The following is a 23,150-nucleotide window of genomic DNA, read 5'->3' on the forward strand; positions in this document are numbered from 1 at the left end:
CCATAATTTCTGATTTACTTCCCAAAGCATTAACAAACATTTTCTTAATGCCTTTGTTAGTTTCCAGAATGGTTTTCCCATCTAATAAAAAATTTTATCAGTTTTTCTAATGAATTCTTGTACTTTATTTTGAGTCTGTCTGGAAGATACTTCTATCTTTTCTAATTTATTGTTAATCTCCTTAAAAGATTTGTTAGTTGCTACACTGATACAGTTATCGCTAAAAATTTGGTTAGTTTCACTAGGGGATTTACCAGTTCGTTCTTAGATTTCTTTATTTTAACGAATTTATTTCTCACAAATTTCATAAGATCTTCCATGGATGTTCCTTGAAAACTATTCCTCATTCCAACCTTATTTGCTTCTTTTTCATTACTCACAAACCGAGTACTTCCTTCAGCCATATTTTCTATGGTATCCCCATTTTCTTTTCCTCTGGCAATATTCTCATTAAAAATTGCCTGCATGTTGGACTCCTATGCACTAACTGTAGGACTCACTGCCCCTTGAACCGTTATATGCTCCTCGTTTACTATTAAGACACTCATTCTACACTCCTGGCCACATTTGTATTTAGCCAATGGCTATAAATTACTAATGCTTTATTATGAGCCTATAACTTCTTCAGCCATGTAGAGCTCTGCATTTTTTACTAAGTTACTCATTCTAATTTCCTGGTTTATCCTACCACTCCTAAGTATCACACCCTTATAAATTGCTAACTTATTCTATACACTCTCTAATAGGTGATGTGAAATTCGTCTTATTTTGTGTAGCTCCCCATGTCTTCTTAATGATCGTTAGCTGTGTTTCACTAGCGAAACGTTTGTATTCCACGGACACCGTTTAATTCTCCACAGTACAAACTGACAGCGTTTCGTGATACATTTTGCACTTCACGACTCCTATAATTTTCACTCGACGTGGCTGCCTGCAAGCTATAATAACTTTAGTCAATTTTAGTCACAGTTCATTTCCTGCGTTTCCTTTCGACGCACTTGATTTCATGGATGCCTCGTAAAAATTTCACTATGTGCATCGCCTACCCTAACCGTAAAGTTTGTTTTTTAGCATTACTTTACAGGTTTTCCATACCCAAACTCCCCTAGCAGTCCCAAATCTCCATGCAAGTTCCTCATTTAGCAGTAGTTCCGTAAAAAGTGATGTAGGTAACGTACAGTATACTGGTCAAGTCCTCCTACTAGAGACTGCTCTGGCTAAGTAAATAGGCGCGTAGTATTTCCTCCTACCTGCTCTCTGTGAATTTCTCGTAGATGTACCTCAAAGCAGTTCTTGTAGCGCAATGATTTCTTCAGAAGAGGAAAGCAGGTGAACTGTGACTCGAAGTGGCGGTGAGGGTAGCTAATTTAGATGAAATAAGTCCTGCCATTACGATGCATTTGCTTGCAAACACTGTAAAAATATAACGTCTTTAGTATCATGAAACGATTCTTTAGACGTTAAAAAAACTCCGAGTGATTAGTAAACTCGACTGTCATATACGAACACATTCAGAGTACATCCTGTCATCGACTAGTGAGTTTGGTGCACAGCTGTGCGGTATTGGTTTTTAATTTTGGTGCGATTAGACACTTCATCAACAACAACAAACAACAGGATTAGTGTTGCCACAACTTTACAGATAGCCTCTAGTCCCCAAATGTTACATCAATGTCCGTTCCCAACTAGCCATGGTTGATTGGCTAATGGAGATGGGTGCCTTCAATAACTGCTTACACAACATTACTGATTTACGTAATTTCTTAATAACAGTTCATTGGAAAACAAATTTTAAACTGCTTCATAGAAAGGCCGGTTAAATAACAATTCCTTTGATTAATAGGGTAATAAATTCTCAACCAATAACATCACTTCCAAATAAAAACTTGCAGAATCGTAATGGTAGAAAGGTACCTTACAAACTTCAAAATTCACTTTCATTTAGCACGCAGATATAAAAACGTATCCAAAACTCACAATTAGCATATTTGTCAAATTCCAGTATTTATAACCCGCTAAACTACAGCGCAGAACTGACAATTTTATACCTATCCAATGAGTAATCCTGATAAGAGAAAATTATGGGGGTTGGGTTGTTTTCGGAGGAGACCAGACAGCGAGGTCATCGGTCTCATCTGATTAGGGAAGGATGGGGAAGGAAGTCGGCCGTGCCCTTTCAAAGGAACCATCCCGGCATTTGCCTGGAGCGATTTAGGGAAATCACGGAAAACCTAAATCAGGATGGCCGGACGCGGGATTGAACCGTCGTCCTCCCGAATACGAGTCCAGTGTCTAACCACTGCGCCACCTCGCTCGGTGAGAAATCTATGTTCACAGATAAGAAATATAATAACTTTATGACAACACCAATCCGGCATTGGCCACACCTTTACACAATCGTAAATTCCATTGAAAATTGAGAGTTACTGCTCAATATCCTCAAAATGAAGTACACTAACACAGCAGAAGTTACTGAAGATTAATACACGTACCGTATTCCACTGCTTTCTTCTCAAATATAAAGACATCCTTATCGTGGGAGAACATACTACTGCCCAGCGTGTTCAGGTTGGGCCCACGTTTTCTTGTTTATCTGCCGTGGCACAACACCCGCAAACGACATCGGCCACAGCTCACCGTAAATTACGTCCATAGAATTGGAGAGTCCACGGCGTTGAATTCCCAAGCGTCTCGGTTTCACCATCACTTCATAACCAAACAGTGCCAAAATTGTTAGTGAACAATTCGGACCATCTGCCCCCAACACTCTGCCATTCTGTCCGTCTCGCTCGGTACTCTCCAGCCCTCCTCTTCTCGTCGCCGCCAAATCGGCGTCCCAGTATTTCAGGCGAGGCCAATATCGAGCTTAACACTCGCGTCAGGAACACAATCGTGCCGAAAATCAGCACACAGCCGAATATCTTGCTTACATTGGAAAACCTCGTAACCCTTCGTACATCTCTGGTAAGTTAATTCCAAATATATTGCTTACATTGGAAAACCTCGTAGCCTTTCGTACATCTCTAGTAAGTTAATAAAATTTATTTGCTTACTTAATTTACTTGTTTAATGCATTATCTAATGAAGTAAATCCGACGTTTCGCTCAAGAAAGCTAATGGTTCTCCTACGTATTTACTGCCGAGTGAGATCTGTTCTAGAGACTTGAGATACGTTCTGGATACTTACGTTCCCCTCCCCACTCTTGTAATTTAACACGTCGCCGCAATTATGGTCCGGTCGTTACCTCGGCGTCCGTGGGAACCAGCATCCCGCATGCTGCCGTCATATTTTGCAACACCGCTTAATGCACCTAACTTAATTCGGCTATCCGCTGAGTTCCAGTAAAAGTAAAATTAGCAGAAATAATTATCCTTCAAAACAGGAGAAACCTCTCTTACTGAATTAATTTTTCATCATTTAGTGGTTTTAAATCTGTTTCACTATCTTGTTTCTGATGGTATACTTTCGAGTTTACGTGTAGAGTACTTCTTCGTGACATAGTTTTGTCTGTGAGAAGACTTGCCCACGTAGAACTGTAGATCAATATGTTCACTATTTAGCGCACTTGTTCGTTCTTAAATTAAATACGTGTTTATTCAAGAAACTTTCACAGCCCTTTCTTTTTTGAATTCCCATAAATTTAACGTGTTAATCATGTTTGGTTTATTTCTTTGTCAGTAACGTAACAACTTACGATGCTCATCCTAAGCTGATTAAATGAAGCTACAAAGCCTTCAGCAATCAGGTTCAGTTATTTCGCACACTTCTGCTGAGAATGATTGTGCGCGTTACGGGGCTCATGTGAACTGAACATACCACAAGGTGCTTATCTAGCATACAACGAGAAATACTGTGATATGTATTGTCGTATGTGAAATCGTGCGTAGAGTGAGTAGGCCCTACCGATACATACAACAAAATTAGCCTCGTATTAAATTTACGGAGTTTACATGTTTCTCGCTGTTGTGGTACCCGACCAGTAAAACACCTGTACTCTCCACCGCTTTTACTCCAGTGGATTTGATTATAACAGTGGAAGACAACAATGGTTGTTAGTTTACGAATTTTTTAATCGTGAATCGTTTCTGTGTCTTTTTTACCATACTATCATCCATGTCCATGACATACACAGAACAAACTATATCCCTTGCAGTATCTCAATTTTTGGGAACTTGTATTACAATCAGTATTAGAAGAACACTCAAGATTAGGTGATTATTCCTGTTACCTATGTTTAACATTTTGAATTACGTCTGCCTTTTGTAAATATTTATGTCAGTCAGAAGGATTAACAAAAAGTAAATTGCTATCGATTGTAATCTTTGGCCCTCCATCTGTTACTTACGCCTCGTGTGGATCCCAACTTTATCCCTTCCTATGCTTCAAACTGCTCTTACAATGTATCCAATGTATCAAAAAAGAAAATGAAATTATTTCCCCTAAGCTATATCAGATCGTTCCATCTGCTACCACAGGCCCTTAAGATTCTGTTGATTTTAAAGATTTCCATTGCTCAAGGAATTAATATTATTCCGATTACTGAGTCGATTTACCTAAATAGTTTCTGACATTTCGTAGATCAAGATACCACACACAAGGTCGGTACTTTGCGGATAAGGAATCTATATTTCACTTACAATATCCCTAATTAACTGGTATCACATCCCAGGCATCCATTCCATAATCAGGAATTAGCAATGACTTTCAAAACACCTGCGTTTTTAGCACAGCAATTACGTTTTCATCTGTGCTCGACTACTGTTTTCATAAGAATGTCTACCAACTTTGAGAGGCTGAACAGGTCAGTAAATTAACATAATTTCGTTTACTGATGTCATATCGGATAATACTATAAGTAACTCCTCACTTAAGCCAAAAAGTATTCATTGCACAAAAGAAAGTAACTAGAATGATGTGTGGAATTCATTCACGTCTCTCACACTGGCCTCTCTAAGCAGCTGGGAATCTTAACCACGACCACGCAGTGCATATATCCCTTTATGATAAATCCTTTTATCCAATCAATCTGAGTTCAAGCGTAACAGAGATATTCACAAGTACAGCACCAAAGCGAAAAATAAGCTGCAGTACCCATTCACAGAATCTCACTTTGTTGCAGAAAGGAATGAAATACTCAGTTTTAAAAACTGTTTGACTAACTACATAGAAATGAAATGGGTAACAGGTAAAGAAGTTTTTTCAGACGTAGATTTAATAGAGGAAAATGTGTCGAATGTCACTCTTCACAAAGTGCGAGTTACCACCGCTTTCAGGTGTTTTAAAATGCAGAAGTGTTAATGAGACGTAATTTCTTTTTAAAGCAGTGCCTGATTATTGTAGCTAATTTCATGAAAAAACTACTGTGTTTCTATTGAACAACTGCTTTAAAACTAGAGGAGTTCATGAACAGAAAGAATAAACTTCACAGAGTGCTCCTATATCTGTAAGTGAGCAGACTGGGCACCTCTATTAGGAGTCGTCGAAAGAATTTTCTCTGGTGTTTCGGCAGATATTTGTAATTTCAATTTTATTATGTGAAGCTGGAGTCAGACTAATCAAATGCTGCTCTTTACGCCTTTCATGTGACGTCCTGTGTCGACGGAAGGCACCCGTCTCTTTCCCATTACAAACGAAACTATTTTCAAACCGAAATTTTACGTGCCCTTATCAAAGAGCGGTCCCAAACACTCAAGTGCGACATGCTTCTTAGCGATAGGTTTTAGCAGCGGGGCCAGGGCGGTGCTGTTTTTGCTGGTGTACTGGTTATTCTTCGTGTTTTACAGTTACTTTCAACAGACATCGCCGAAACGAATATCGCGTTATACTAATTTGGAAAAATTCTGTCGAATACTTACATAAAATTCCGCTTTAAGACTGATTTTATTCCAAAGGGAGACAAACCGACGCTTCCGTCGACACTGGGCTTCACATGAAGGACGTGACCAGCAGTATTTGTGAAGGCTGACTGCAGCTACACACTGCAAAAACGAAATTGAAAATAATATCTTCCGAAACATCTTGTAAAATGCGCCTGACGTCTCTTAGAGGACACACACACACACACACATCCAAACACACATACATATTATGTATCTACATATACACATTGTTGTGTGTTTCTTTGGTTTATTTTGAATATGATCTGTGGATCAAGTAACTCATCACCTAACTAAACATTCTAAATTAATGGGGCTTGGTTACAGCATCAAAGAAGATTAAATTCAGATGACGTAAAGTTGGAGGGTGTGGTAGGAAAAATGGATGTGGGGATGTAGCACTAATAATAAAGAGAAATATACTCCTCAAGCCAACTGATCTTCATAACATTGACCTTTATGCCACTGCAGAATCACAACTTTTGTTAACATTTTATCTATTTTCTCCGTATGTTTACTAACGATAGATATACACTGCTTTCATACAACTAGAATGACGTAGTGGAAGGGGAAATAAGGACTGATTTCAGCAACGGGCTAAGAGTAGACGGTTTGGATCTCTCACTGAGCAAATCGTCAGTGTGTATTGGCACAAACAGTAAGGGAAGCAACAATTAAAATTCTTCACTTATCTGCTCCCTAAAACAAATTTGGTGTAAATCTGGGTCTCTACGTTGACAGAAAACTAAAGTGGGCTTCAAATATTAGAGACGTGGTAAGCATATGCGAGAAAATAATCAATGTCAGAGAGGTAGTGTCTGATACTGAATGGGAAGCATATATCGAGCATTCCGAAGAAGAGCGTTATGTGTCGCACACGCCATAGTACGAGTTCCGATAATTTATATTGACACTTGGTGCCAGTACAAAGCTATTAGAGCTTCCTTCGGTGCTGAAGCGTCTACATTAACCGATGCAGTTCTCTTCCCTGCAAATGCTCCTCCATCACACTTGATACAAAAATATGGAACGTTCGCAGTTTTCTCAGGAAAAACTGATGGAAGACTTGTACTGTCTCACATTTAGGCGTCTGATGCAAAAAGTTTCGTTTAACAAGAACCCGCTACGCGCTGCTTTTACATACGGGGTGTTACAGAAAGGTACGGCCAAACTTTCAGGAAACATTCCTCACACACAAGTAAAGAAAAGATGTTACGTGGACATGTGTTCGGAAACGCTTAATTTCCATGTTAGAGCTCATTTTAGTTTCGTCAATATGTACTGTACTTCCTCGATTCACCGCCAGTTGTCCCAATTGAAGGAAGGTAATGTTGACTTCGGTGCTCCATGCGACTCATTGCTCTACAGTAATAGCATCAAGCACATCAGTATGTAGCATCAACACGTTAGTGTTCATCACGAACGTGGTTTTTCAGTCAGTGCAATGTTTACAAATGCGGAGTTGGCAGATGCCCACTTGATGTATGGATTAGCACGGGGCAATAGCCGTGGCGCGGTACGTTTGTATCGAGACAGATTTCCACAACGAAGGTGTCCCGACAGAAAGCAATTGATCGGTGTCTTAGGGAGCACGGAACATTCCAGCCTATGACTCGCGACTGGGGAAGACCTAGAACGACGAGGACACCTGCAATGGACGAGGCAATTCTTCGTGCAGTTGACGATAACCCTAATGTCAGCGTCAGAGACGTTGCTGCTGTACAAGGTATCGTTGACCACGTCACTATATGGAGAGTGCTACGGGTGAACCTGTTGTTTCCGTACCATGTACAGAGTGTGCAGGCACTATCAGCAGCTGATTGGCCTCCACGGGTAAACGTCTGCGAATGGTTCATCCAACAATGTGTCGATCTTCATTTCAGTGCCAATGTTCTCTTTAAGGATGAGGCTTCATTCCAACGTGATCACATTGTAAATATTCACAGTCAACATATGTGGGCTGACGAGATTCGGAACGCAATTGTGCAATCACGTCATCAACATAGATTTTCTGTGAACGTTTGGGCAGGCATTGTTGGTGATGTCTTGATTGGGCCCCATGTTCTTCCACCTACGCTCAATAGAGCACGTTATCATGATTTCATACGCGATACTCTACCTGTGCTGCTAGAACATGAGCCTTTACAAGCACGACACAATATATGGTTCATGCACGATGGAGCTCCTGCACATTTGAGTCGAAGTGTTCGTACGCTTCTCAACAACATATTCGGTGACCGATGGATTGGTAGAGGCGGACCAATTCCATGGCCTCCACGCTCTCCTGTCCTCAACCCTCTTGACTTTCATTTATGGGGGCATTTGAAAGCTCTTGTCTACGCAACCCCGGTGCTCGTATTGTGGACGGCTATGATACAATACGCCATTCTCCAGGGCTGCATCAGCGCATCGGGGATTCCATGCGACGGAGGGTGGGTGAATGTATCCTCACTAACGGAGGACAATTTGAACATTTCCTTTAACAAAATGTTAGAAGTCAGGCTGGTACGTTCTTTTGCTGTGTGTTTCCATTCCATGATTAATGTGATTTGGAGAGAAGTAATAAAATGAGCTGTAACACGGAATGTAAGCGTTTCCGGACACATGTCCACGTAACATACTTTCTTTCTTTGTGTGTGAAGAATGTTTCCTGAAAGTTTCCGTACCTTTTTGTAACACCCTGTATATGGAGACAGTGAATTACGTCAGGAAAACTACGTCTGAAATAAAAACAATAAACAGCAACACGAAATCTATTCGATTGAAGGTCAGAGTGGAGTAGAAGTAAACAAAAAATTATACGGTCTAGGCAAACAGATAACATATGACGGCGAAGAAATTAATCTTAAATTACTGTCAAACGACTTCCTACAAAAATACAGGTGACTAACAAGAAGAAATGGAACAGGGAATGGACATAATTCACAAATCCACGAGGCCGAGATTATACCACTGAATTTGCCGTAACAACAAGCAGACTTAGCTGCGCGAGGAACTCTTGTGACAGAATGATTACATCCACTAAACACAGCTGCGTTTCAGTCATGCATGGGGCAAACAGCTTCCATACCACAATGGTGCAGCTGAGTCACCGCTCTCAAAATGGGGAAACACGGAGAACGGGAACCACCTGTTCCCTGGATGCGACAATCAAAGAGAACAAACCTTAACATTAATTCGGCGCTTGGTGTCGTTAAATGATCTCTTTCACCATCTCTGCTTAAGCTACTGCCGACAATATATGGAGGAACATTCTCTTCCTTTATTCAGAAAAATTAAATGTTATTATTGTTCTGGTCTTCAGTCTAGCGACTGCTTTGATGCACTTCTCCATGCTACTCTATCCTGTGCAAGCTTCTTCATCTCCAGGTAAATACTGCAACCTACATCCTTCTGAATCTGCTTAGTATATTCATCTCTTGGTCTTCCTCTGCGATTTTTAACCTCCACGCTGCCCTCCAATACTAAATTGGTGATCCCTTGATGCCTCAGTACATTTCCTATCAACCGATCTCTTCTTATTCAAGTTGTGCCACAAATTCCTCTTGTCCCCAATTTTACATCTACATCTACATCTACATTGATACTCCGCAAGCCACCCAACGGTGTGTGGCGAAGGGCACTTTACGTGCCACTGTCATTACCTCCCTTTCCTGTTCCAGTCGCGTATGGTTGGCGGGAAGAACGACTGTCTGAAAGCCTCCGTGCGCGCTCTAATCTCTCTAATTTTACATTCGTGATCTCCTCGGGAGGTATAAGTAGGGGGAAGCAATATATTCGATACCTCATCCAGAAACGCACCCTCTCGAAACCTGGCGAGCAAGCTACACCGCGATGCAGAGCGCCTCTCTTGCAGAGTCTGCCACTTGAGTTCATTAAACATCTCCGTAACGCTATCACGGTTACCAAATAACCCTGTGACGAAACGCGCTGCTCTTCTTTGGATCTTCTCTATCCCCTCCGTCAGACCGATCTGGTACGGATCCCCCACTGATGAGCAATACTCAAGTAAGGGTCGAACGAGAGTTTTGTAAGCCACCTCGTTTGTTGATGGACTACATTTTCTAAGCACTCTCCCAATGAATCTCAACCTGGTACCCGCCTTACCAACAATTAATTTTATATGATCATTCCACTTCAAATCGTTCCGCACGCATACTTCCAGATATTTTTCAGAAGTAACTGCTACCAGTGTTTGTTCCGCTATCATATAATCATACAATAAAGGATCCTTCTTTCTTATTCAGTACCTCCTCATTAGTTACATGATCTGTCCATCTAATCTTCAGCGATCTTATGTAGCACCACATTTCGAAAGCTTGTATTCTCTTCTTGTTTAAACATTTTATCGTCCACGTTTCACTTCCCTACCTGCCTACACCCCATAAATATACTTTCAGAAAAGTCCTCCTGACGCTTAAATCTATACTCGATGTTAACAAATTTCTCTTCTTCTGAAACGCTTTCCTTGCCATTGATAGTCTACATTTTCTACCCTCTCTACTTCGACCGTCATCAATTACTATACTCCTCACATAGCAAAACTCGTATACTTCTTTAAGTGTCTCATTTTCTAATCTAGTTCCCTCAGCACCACCTGATTTAATTCGACTACATTCCGTTATCCTCGTTCTGCTTTTGTTGATGTTCATCTTATACCTTCCTGTCAAGACACTGTTCATTTCGTTCAACTGCTCTTCCAGGTCCTTCGGTTTCTCTGACAGAATTACAATGTTATCTTCTCCATGGATTTTGATTCCTTCTCCAAATTAAATATGCTACATAAATATATGCAATCAGAAGGATTTCGTGGTAAGTCACTGTTAAAATGGGATATAAGAAACTTGCAAATATTAATTTGTCTGTTAATTTACACGAGACATTTCGGTAAGTGTAACTGACTCATCCATGACCTATGCAGCATGTATATCGGTAGTAGTTTCATCACACGGAAACCTGTTATCTAGCTATATAGTAGTGTGTAACTTACCAGGTGACTAAAAAGTCAGTATAAATTTCAAAACTGAATAAATCACGGAATAATGTAGATAGAGAGGTACAAATTGACACACATGCGTGGAATGACGTGGGGTTTTATTAGAACCAAAAAAATACAAAAGTTCAAAAAATGTCCGACAGATGGCGATTCATCTGATCAGAATAGCAATAATTAGCATAACGAAGTAAGACAAACCAAAGATGATGATCTTTACAGGAAATGCTCAATATGCCGACCTTCATTCCGCAACAATAGCTGTAGTCGAGGAATAATGTTGTGAACAGCACTGTACAGCATGTCCGGAGTTATGGTGAGGTATTGGCGTCGGATGTTGTCTTTCAGCATCCCTAGAGACGTCGGTCGATCAATATACACTTGTGACTTCAGGTAACCCCAAAGGCAATAATCGCACGGACAGAGGTCTAGGGACCTGAGAGGCCAAGCATGACGAGAGTGGCGGCTGAGCACACTATAATCAAGAAACGACGCGCGCAAGAGATCTTTCACGCGTCTAGCAATGTTTTTTTGTTCTAATAAAACCCTATGTCATTCCAAGCATATGTGTCTATTTTTACCTCTCTATCTACATTATTCCTTGGTTTATTAAGTTTTCAAATTTATACTGACTTCTTGATCACCCGGTTCATTAAGGTCTTATCTCCATTTTGGTTTCTCATTTCTTTTAATTGATTTATCGTGGTATCACATGATCTTTATATGCAGTATTTCATCATAGCTGACTAAATGACTCTATACAGTTAAACAAGTCTTCTATCCTAACTACTGAATCCAGTTAAAAATTTGTAAAGAAACTTAAGACTGACCATTGTGGACTGGAAATTGTTTATAGGGGGCTGTATGGATGGAAGAATCTTAAAGTCTATAAAAAGTCTGAAAACCGTCATTTCCAATACTGTGCGACCAGCCAATGTTACATTATGTCATCCTAGCAGACACCGAAGACTGATTCTATTACACACAAGTACCCTTCTTCATTCCTCGGAGTCCAAAATACGGCTTTCAGTAGAGTAATATCTGTCGTTTTTACGTTTTTCCTTCCGTGAAAATACCATTGAATTACTGATTCGGAAAAAGACATTTATTTACTCATGGTTTCCATCTACCTCGATTTGGAAATGAAAGTAAATCTAGCTGTGTATAGAAAAGCATAAGTAAACGTACGTGGCAGGTATTATTTGTGTGCGTGACCGGTTGTGGTATTGGTGTCTATTAAAATACAAAAGCTTTTCCAGTCTCTTGCGTGCACAACAAACAGTTCGGCTTGATTTAATTTGCCCATCCGTCCCATTTTACACGGTGTTTCAACTGTCTAACTGCACGAAGGACATGCTTTTTCAATTAAGTTAATAAAATCCAAAAGAAAAGAGTTATGAAACCGGACAGTTCTTCATTCATTATCTGTACGATAAAGATAGCTAATAACGTAACAGCATGCATGTGTATACGACGTTGTCATTCATTGTTAGCGTACTCTGTGTAAATTTTGATTTATGTGCATGCTAAATATTGTGTGTGTTGCTACTTAGACCTATACATTCGATTCGATTTTTTCTTATGTACTGAAAAGTTACAACCGTCAATGTTATTACGGAACGGCATCTTAATCACATAGATACCGCGGCTCTGTACATTATGACATTTTCCTAAAACAAAAATGTAACTATATTTTAATGTTGTACTAAAGCTATTGGCGGGTACAGCCTTAACGCGAGCAGGAAGAGAATAGGCTATCTACCTTTAGCTAAGGTTGAAGACATCAGCTTATAAACGATTGCAGCGATCGTAGCTGCGACAACACACTTCTAACAGCAAGCTGACTCCGATGGACAAACACAGAGTCGACTCAGCTATACTGAAGTTCACTCGACGGTCATGAAATGAAAGACCAAATTTAATACTACGTGAATTCCACGAGTTTGAAACCATCGAGTACTGGTACAGATCTTGAGCATATCTGGTTTTGAGCTGTCTAATGATATTGCACTCAATCTACAGACTGGAAGTTGCATAGCAATTTTGAATTGCAATAATGTAATAATTTACATTGTTTTATAAGGGGGAATAGACTCTCTGTCGTTTTGCTTCTCCTGTTCCAAAACTTCAATGCATGTTATTTTTACAATCTTCATTGCGATACAGACTGAAGCTGAAGGCATCACTAAATCATCAAAAATGATATAATCTTACCCTTGTCGTGTCGTTACTGAGTTGTGTGTTTTCAACACAATCCTTCCACTTTTTACGCTGCTTAACAAAACGTTTAATGTTCAGGTATAATAGCTGTTTCTTGCCCAATGTATTATTTGCGACTTTAATGATTTAATTTAAAGATTTTTAATGTATTAATTTTCTGCCTCATTATTTGTACCTGACATAGAACTACATCAGCCACAAATTTCAGTACCATTTTCTTGGATGTTTTAGTAAAATAAATAGGATGTTAGTTTACTACTTTACTAACAAATTCTGTATAACTCCTGAATTGATGGTTTTGACATCATGATCATTACTAAAATAGGGAAGATGCTCTACAAAAAGATATCTACAACCGGTTTGTTAGAGTATAAAATAAATAATTGTCTTATTGAGTCCTATTTTTAATACAACAGACTTATAAGTGGAATTACTAAAGAATTTAAGTACTGCCTATGCAGTTCTGAGAAGAATGTATCAGATTGATTTGATTGTTTAAAGTGCTTCAGAAACGTTCATATAATTGTGTAGTAGCTTCTTTGGAATTAAGAGAGTTTCGAAAGTGACGAATGTAGGTTTTAGGCCATGGTTATATAATTTAATTTCTCTTACTTAACGATCACATTACTTTTTGGTTGAGTTATGAAATTCAATTTACTAAGATCTAGTGCATCTTGTTATACGAAAATGTGTCTTCTGTAACTGTTATCAAATTAACTTCTCAGTGTACTTGCATTATCAAATAAATGTTATGTTGATTTTATTTATATAATTGAAATCAGGCATAAAACATTTCGTAACTGTAATGATTACAATGTGGCAGTTCATTCTCATTTAAGCTTAATCCCTAGCTCTTAAACTGAATCATAGCTACTCAAGGTAGGCGTTCTACGAAGATGAAAGTATAAATTAAAAAAAAAGACAGCGAATAAGTCGAAAAGAAAACAGAACTCCCTATTTTTGGTTAACCATTCAGTGGTTATCACAGTTTTATTGGACATGAGCGATTATATTACTTACAATAATTTTTACGTAAGTACCTCACAATTTCTGATCATATCCTGTCTGTAAAAAATTTTTTTCACTCAGTAATAACATAAAATACATTGTTGCTACTCTTTATTTGTATTTCAAACTACTATTCCAACGTTCTGAAAATTTTTCAAAATATCATGACTCAATACTGTTTACGTTCCTTCCATGGCATCATATGGAATAAATATCGAAAGAAAATCGTTTTAAGCAAAAGAAATACTTGTGCCTTACAAAGTGTATGTACTGTGAATCATATGCAGTTAGCAGGTAATAAGCTATGAATAGTTTACAATGACTTGGAGTTTTGTAAATTCTTTGATAAGGTTTTCATTCATAGTGGACACTTCATTCAAAAGAACAGATGTACTCATCTTCGAATACAAGACAACCGATGTCTATGTCACAAGCTACCTCCATTTATTTTTAAATTTTGAGATATCGTTTATCGTATATTGTCATTAAACTTAAGTAAAAAGTGAAGCCATAAGTGATAACTCAGCCATTCTGAAATAAATATTGTCGGATCCTGACAAATTCCTTCTATGCAAGGAAACCCTGGACATGTTCACGACTAATGCAACCAAAATAGATGATTATTGAGATGTATTCATGAATTACTGAAAAAACCAGTTTAATTAGTTGCTGCATTGATATATTTGAGTGTTCTATTCTTTCCAAGTGACCATTGAGAAATGCTAAGATGCGTCTGAACAATAAGCATCTGACATCATCTTCCTCAAAGACGGAGGGACTATCATGCTTGTTGTTGTCGTTATTGTTGTGGTGATCTTCAGTCCGAAGACTGGATTGGAGCAGATCTCCATGCTACTGTATCCTTTGCAAGCCAATTCATCTTGGAATAACTACTGCAACCTTTGTCCCTCTGAATCTGCCTACTGTGTTCACCTCTTGGTCGCCCTCTACGATTTTTACCTCTCACACATCCCTCCTATACTAAATTGGTAATCCCTTGATGTTTAAGAATGTGTCCTACGGATAGATTCCCTCTTTTGGTCAAGTTGTACCACAAATTTCTCTTCTCCCTAATTCTATTCAGTACCTCTTCATTAGTTACGTGATCTACCCATCTAAGGTTCAGCATTCTTCTGTAGCACCACATTCCAACAGCTTCTATTCTCTCCTTGTCTAAACTGTTGATCATCCGTGTTTCACTTCTGTACATGGCTGCACTCTATATAAATACTTTCAGGAAGGACTTTCTGACACTTAAATTTACACTCGATGTTAACAAATTTCTCTTCTTCAGAAACGCTTTTCTTGCCTTAGCCAGTCTCCATTTTATATCATCCCCACTTCGACCACCATTAGTTATTTTGTTTCCCAAACATAAAAACTCATTTACTACTTTAAGTGTTCTATTTCCTAAGGTAATACCCTCAGCATCACCCGATTTAAGTCCACTACATCACATTGTCTTCGTTTTGCTTTTGTTGATGTTCAGCTTATATCCCCCTTTGAAGATACTGCCCATTCCGGTCAACTGCTCTTCCAAGTCCTTTGCTGTCTCTGCCAAAATTGCAAAGTCATCAACAAACTTCACAGTTTCTATTTCTTCTCCCTGGCCTTGCGGTGTAACGACGCCTTAGGTTTTCGTTTGATATATGTATGACCATGTGCAGACTTCGTCACCTACGTCAGTTACAACCCACTTCAAAAATGATTCATATTCTTTTTAAATTGTCATAGAATGGTTCTTGAACGAAACTGTAAAACATCAGTTGAGTCGTGTGCAGAGAATTACATCACTTGGGCCAATTGGTTTTCGTAACTTTTTCGAATTTAAAGTTCGTTTGTTTCTCCTCAGAAAATTATATCGACACACGTTATCTTGATCTAATCGATATCAGAATCACACATTAAATAAACTTTTTAGATTCAAAGTTTCGGCCAACGCTGTCTGAATCAATAATCTTGTCAAATATATTATTAATCCGTTCACATAACTCTTCATAAATAAATCTTCAAGACACGTGTTTCACCTTTAGTAACATACACTATTTTATTAGCTTCCTACACATACAGATGTGAACTTGAGCGTTGACAGACAGTGACTAACTTTTCAATAAGGTTAAGATCATTATGACGTCATTGTTGTACAAAAAGAGTATAAAAATTCATTTTTAATTTTTTAGAAACACGACGCAACAACTCGGTTCCAGGATCTTCTGTTGCTCCTTGGCTGTCGACCCGCGACGTATAGCGGCCAGCAATTTCCTCTCTGGTCGCGGCAACGAAGATGCTGTCCCCGTTCGTTGCGCCGATCTCTCCGTACATGAAACACATAAAAAAAATACAAAACTTTTAGATATTCACATTTATTACAAATAATAAGAAAACACATAAACAAAACTAAATTAAACTTATAGTCACCTGCAAACTGGGCTGACTTTGGTGGATGGGTGACGCTTAATTTCGTCCCACTACATACCCCACCCACAAGCTCAGTTTGTCAGGTTTTAACCGGAATTAAAACTGTTCAATATACAATATTTAACTGTTACTACATTTTCCTCACATTTTACGTAACCTAGAGTCCTTGCTATTAGATAGATTTAATCCTTTTAATACGATATCGTTGTGACTATTTGTCATTTACTCTTAATTGTGCTCTTATGGTAATTCGTAACCGAATATAGGGAGATTGCTCCTCTTCAGTTAATAGTTGCTAATAAATACTAATTTAGTACGTTCTTTAACGTTGTACATTAGGACAGAGCATTCAAATTGTGATAGATTAGTTATAGTTTCATTTATTTACTAGAGTTATTCTTTCCAAGAATGTATATTACCAATACGTTTCTCACAATAACTAATAGTACTATTTACTTTACGTCATTCTTTTTTCTAATGCCTTATTTATGCCTGAGGTCAAGAAGAAATCAAGCAAAACTTTCTTTAGAATCTCGGCACGGCTTTCTTTACCTTCGGACACCTTGTTGGGTAATGGCCATTTATTTAGGAGAAACAAGCGAGAGAGCCCCGTTTGGTGTGTTCTATATTAACACTATTACAAACCTCTATTAAAGGCACTCTGCTATGTTCTCGTGAGCCATATAGCTCTGGACGCCCATGGTCCCTAAAACTATTAACCATCCCCTTTGGTTCCTACTATCCGAGTAAATTTAAAATATGCAAAATTCCTTTTGACCTAAGAGCAAAGTTTCCTCCATATAAATCCCCCTTTTGGTTATCTTTCTCTTTTTGAAGTACCAGTAGATTATTGTAGAACACATGTTTAAGCTTTCTGTCATTTATTTAAAATAACACGTAACTATCACGAAAAACTTCACATGAATAAACTATGAACGCTCTTCCGTGTGTAACATATACTAAATATTAACTTATTTAGAAATGAAGGGTTTCATTTGATCAACACTATATAATCCTTTAATTACACCTGATGAAGGTTCCATAAGAAGTAATGCTTTGGGATGTACAATCTTATGTACAACATATGGACCTTCAAAGATAAAGAAGAATTTTCTACATTCCTTATCGATCTTAGAACTTTTAGGATGAGATCGTACTAACACAAGATCTCCTACCTGAAATGAGGGTTCTATAGCCTGTTGATTATAACTTTTAATTCTCCGTTCGGCATTTTTTTCAATCTGTTCGCAAACTTTTTCGTCTGGAATATCTTGTTGTATCTCATTTACTGGTGGCCAAGGTAAAGCAGCTAGTAAAGGCTCACCTATAATTCGTTTGCCTAAAATTTCTATAGGTGATAATCCCGTCGTTAGGTGAGGCAATTCATTTAATATCTTTTCGAATTCAGGCATTAGTTTGGCCCACCGAGTATGTTTATGTGCACAATAAGTTCTACATAATCGTCCTAATTCTTTCATGACTCTTTCTACTAAATTACTTTGAGGGTGATATTTCGAAATTAATATATGTTTGATTCCATATTGTCTTATCATATCTTGAAATCTTTGACTAATAAAGGCACTACCGTTGTCAGACATAAGTCGTTTAGGAATGCCCCAGTTAACAAAGTAATTTCGGGTGAGGCAGCGTATAACGCTTGCTGTATTCGCTCGTTTCAAAGTATACAGTTTCACATGTTTGGACCAACATTCCATTACAACAAACACATATGTAAATCCTCCTGAACTACGAGGCAGAGGGCCGAAAAAATCTAATGACAGTAGATCCCACAAACCTCGAGGAATTACAGCATATAATTTATAACGCTTGGATTTGTTATTAACTTCAACCTTTTGACAGGTTTCACAAGCCCTAATAATACTTCTCACAATACGGGACATATTTGAATGCAGATTTTCCATCGCTGGTGTTCCCTCTGTGCTTTCCAATACAACAAGTCGTTAAAATATAACCACACACCCCGGGTGTTAACTGTTTCGTCCCCATTATTAAGGTTTTGTATAATTCGTAGAATAACATTTTTCTTTCCTTTATGTAATACGGTAACCCACTACTTAGGACTCGTATTAGATGACTTTCAATAATTGGTTCTTCAATTAACTGAGCACGATTTAAATTCCATTCAAAATAATTCCTATAACCTCCCCACCGTTTAGAATATGGAGGAGGGTCTAACAACTCTAAAGTTAAGTGTTGTTGTTTTCCTCTCGACCAATAATTTTGTTTAAACTGCTTAACAAAATCATCCCAATCCCTGAATTCAGTTCTATGCAGTACTGCCCATTCCGCAGCTTCTGCTTCTAAATGTCCTATTACAAATTGAATGCGTTTTTCATTACTCCATTTAGGAGATAATGATGTTTCAAAAGCTTTTATAAAGATTATAGGGTGCAGTTCGCCTCCTGGTTTGAATACAGGAAATCGACTTGCTACATTCGAATTTGTCGTTATGTCATCCAGACATTCTGCGAGAGAAATAGTCGGATTTTGTTTAGCTTGCAGAGACGGAGTTGCATCGGATTGGCTTGCCGTGATTGCCTTATTCATATTGTTGTCGTCCGTGCTAGCAAATTCGATGCGACTGTTGTCTCTGATTATGTTATTACCTCTGCTACCTGAAATGTTCTCGTTATTATCTAATTCCGATAACCGTTTAGTAATTTCCTGTATCCGCATTTCTGTATTGGATACGCGATTAGCTAATATCGATTCTTCACTGTGTTCACGATGTGAACGCTCTGTACCTTCGTCAATATTATTATCTTTGGCAGTCTCAAGATTACTGCATATTTCAGTAATTAAAAATTTCATGTTTTCGATTTCGGTATGGTCCTTTTCTACTTGATGAGTTAATGTTTCTAATTCTACATTATCTATTGAAGAAATCTCTACAGGTTTGGTAGAGACCTCTTTAATAGATTTCAATAATTCTCTGCGAACAGTTTCTGTTTGCATAGAAAATTCATCTCGTAACATATCGTTATTTTTCTGTATTTCATTTACAACTAAGATATTGACACTATCTAGTCTCTCGGATAAGTCAGTAATATCGTGTCGCATGCGAGCTTTTTCCTCGCGCGATTCCTGGATATGTTCTTCTAACCTTTTACAATTATCAGCAATCTTATTACTAAGTCCTACTAATTTTTCCTGCATTTCAACTTTAGAAGACTCTATTTTATCACTTAATTCTCGACTGGTTTCATTAAGATATTCCTGCAACCTGTCTGTTGATTTTATTAGCTCCCCTTTAAGTCTAGCAGTAGATTCCTCGTTAGACTGTTTTAATTCCTCTTTTAATCTAGCAGTAGATTCTTCGTTAGACTGTTTTAATTCAGCTAGGAAATCCCCGTTAGATTGTTTTAATTTAGCTATCGCCCTAAAAAGGGATCTCATGCTCCTATCGGACATAGATTGCTCTTCGTCTGACATTTCACTTCCCGACATTATTGTAAAATATTAACTATTTACACACGCAGACTTGGAATCAACAATCCTATAAAAGCACACTTCCTATATACAACACTCCACTTCCAACTTGAAACAAACTCACCGGACACTAATATTGTAATTTGTAGTTCTCGATGATTAGTGTGCTGCTATGGGCTGCAGATGTAACAGCCGTCGATGCAGCCGCTGAGATGCTGCGACTCCGTTTCCGCAACTGGCAGGACGCTGAGTCGAACACCGGAAACGTCGCTGGCTGCAACCACGCCCGGCACCGCCGTAGACAGGCGAAGCCCTCAGCAACACCTCTAATACCAGCCGGAGGAACGCCCCGCAGCTGACGTACTGGGCCTATTAGTTTAGGGAGAAAAAAGGTTGTCGGGGTTTGCAGCGTTCAGCTGCTGCCCAACAGACGCGCCTTCTCGTGGAACGACTGCGTGACCGTACTGCTTGGCTGCGGCTCCGTCAGATGCCCACACCCACGAAGTCGCCGCTGGCTGGTGAAGGCTCCACGAAAACTCGCGTTGACTTCCGAAGGACTCTTGATGTTTTGTTTCGTACCTGTGTGCCTTAGTTGCACACAAGTCCTGTTTCTAAGGTCGCCACGGTGCGGTGTAACGACGCCTTAGGTTTTCGTTTGATATATGTATGACCATGTGCAGACTTCGTCACCTACGTCAGTTACAACCCACTTCAAAAATGATTCATATTCTTTTTAAATTGTCATAGAATGGTTCTTGAACGAAACTGTAAAACATCAGTTGAGTCGTGTGCAGAGAATTACATCACTTGGGCCAATTGGTTTTCGTAACTTTTTCGAATTTAAAGTTCGTTTGTTTCTCCTCAGAAAATTATATCGACACACGTTATCTTGATCTAATCGATATCAGAATCACACATTAAATAAACTTTTTAGATTCAAAGTTTCGGCCAACGCTGTCTGAATCAATAATCTTGTCAAATATATTATTAATCCGTTCACATAACTCTTCATAAATAAATCTTCAAGACACGTGTTTCACCTTTAGTAACATACACTATTTTATTAGCTTCCTACACATACAGATGTGAACTTGAGCGTTGACAGACAGTGACTAACTTTTCAATAAGGTTAAGATCATTATGACGTCATTGTTGTACAAAAAGAGTATAAAAATTCATTTTTAATTTTTTAGAAACACGACGCAACAACTCGGTTCCAGGATCTTCTGTTGCTCCTTGGCTGTCGACCCGCGACGTATAGCGGCCAGCAATTTCCTCTCTGGTCGCGGCAACGAAGATGCTGTCCCCGTTCGTTGCGCCGATCTCTCCGTACATGAAACACATAAAAAAAATACAAAACTTTTAGATATTCACATTTATTACAAATAATAAGAAAACACATAAACAAAACTAAATTAAACTTATAGTCACCTGCAAACTGGGCTGACTTTGGTGGATGGGTGACGCTTAATTTCGTCCCACTACAGCCTTTAATTTCTACTCCAAATTTGTCTTTTGTTTCCTTTACTGCTTGCTCAATATACTGATTGAATAAAATCGCGGATAGGCTACAATCCTGTCTCACTCCCTTCTCAACCGCTGCTTCCCTTTCATGCCCCTCAACTCTTTTTAGTACCCTCTGGTTTCTATACAAATTGTAAACAGCATTTCACTCCCTGTATTTTAACCCAGCCACATTTAGAATTTGTAAGACAGTACTACAGTCTACAGTGTCAAAAGCTTTCTCTAATAAATGAAAAGCACCAATTAGCTTTTGTTCTACAATATTTCATTTGTTGTGTTAACCGATTTTTGCCTTACAAGTCTAAAAATGCTATAAACGTAGGTTTGCCCTTCCTTAACCTGTCTTCTATGAGAAGTGTTCCTCGTGTGTTCCTACATTTCTCAGGAATCCAAACTGATATCCCCCGAGGTTAGCTTCTACGAGTTTATCCATTCTTTTGTAAATGATTGCGTTATTATTTTGCAGCCGTGACTCATTACAGTGATAGTCGGTTAATTTTCACGCCAGTCAGAAACTGCTTTCTTTTGAACTGCGATTATCTTTGGTAACTGGATGATAATGCCTGCTACAGTGATTCTGCTATTGTTGCTATTTTTATTGGTGATCGAAATTGGTATAACGTTTGCTTATCCTTCGCATACTATAACTGGGATATGTCTCGAAAACATCTAGATTGCTAAAAGAGAATAAAATATGTAACTGAATTTTAATCATCTGTACATACTACAAATTCTACAATAAGAGATAATGTGAACACCAAATCGTATACTTCGACAGTCCAGTGTCTTACTTAAATGAGGTAATTTTTATTTCTGTAGGGCCCATGCGCCTATTCAATTTGAATTAAGCAGAGATATGAAATATTATGCTACCCCAAAATTTCTGTGTGACAAATTGCTCATGATTAAATGTTATCTCTAGAACCCATACAGGTTCATATGATAGCATTCTGTAGAAATTGTACTGCTGTCGTGTGTGGTTCTAATGGGTTGTTAGACTAGTTGCCAACTTCCATACAGCTGATTGTCTAAACATACGCTCCTGGAAATGGAAAAAAGAACACATTGACACCGGTGTGTCAGACACACCATACTTGCTCCGGACACTGCGAGAGGGCTGTACAAGCAATTATCACACGCACAGCACAGCGGACACACCAGGAACCGCGGTGTTGGGCGTCGAATGGCGCTAGCTGCGCAGCATTTGTGCACCGCCGCCGTCAGTGTCAGCCAGTTTGCCGTGGCATACGGAGCTCCATCGCAGTCTTTAACACTGGTAGCATGCCGCGACAGCGTGGACGTGAACCGTATGTGCAGTTGACGGACTTTGAGCGAGGGCGTATAGTGGGCATGCGGGAGGCCGGGTGGACGTACCGCCGAATTACTCAACACGTGGGGCGTGAGGTCTCCACAGTACATCGATGTTGTCGCCAGTGGTCGGCGGAAGGTGCACGTGCCCGTCGACCTGGGACCGGACCGCAGCGACGCACGGATGCACGCCAAGACCGTAGGATCCTACGCAGTGCCGTAGGGGACCGCACCGCCACTTCCCAGCAAATTAGGGACACTGTTGCTCCTGGGGTATCGGCGAGGACCATTCGCAACCGTCTCCATGAAGCTGGGCTACGGTCCCGCACACCGTTAGGCCGTCTTCCGCTCA

This window comes from Schistocerca americana, chromosome 3 (assembly GCF_021461395.2).
Source record: "Schistocerca americana isolate TAMUIC-IGC-003095 chromosome 3, iqSchAmer2.1, whole genome shotgun sequence".
Lineage (NCBI taxonomy): Eukaryota > Metazoa > Arthropoda > Insecta > Orthoptera > Acrididae > Schistocerca > Schistocerca americana.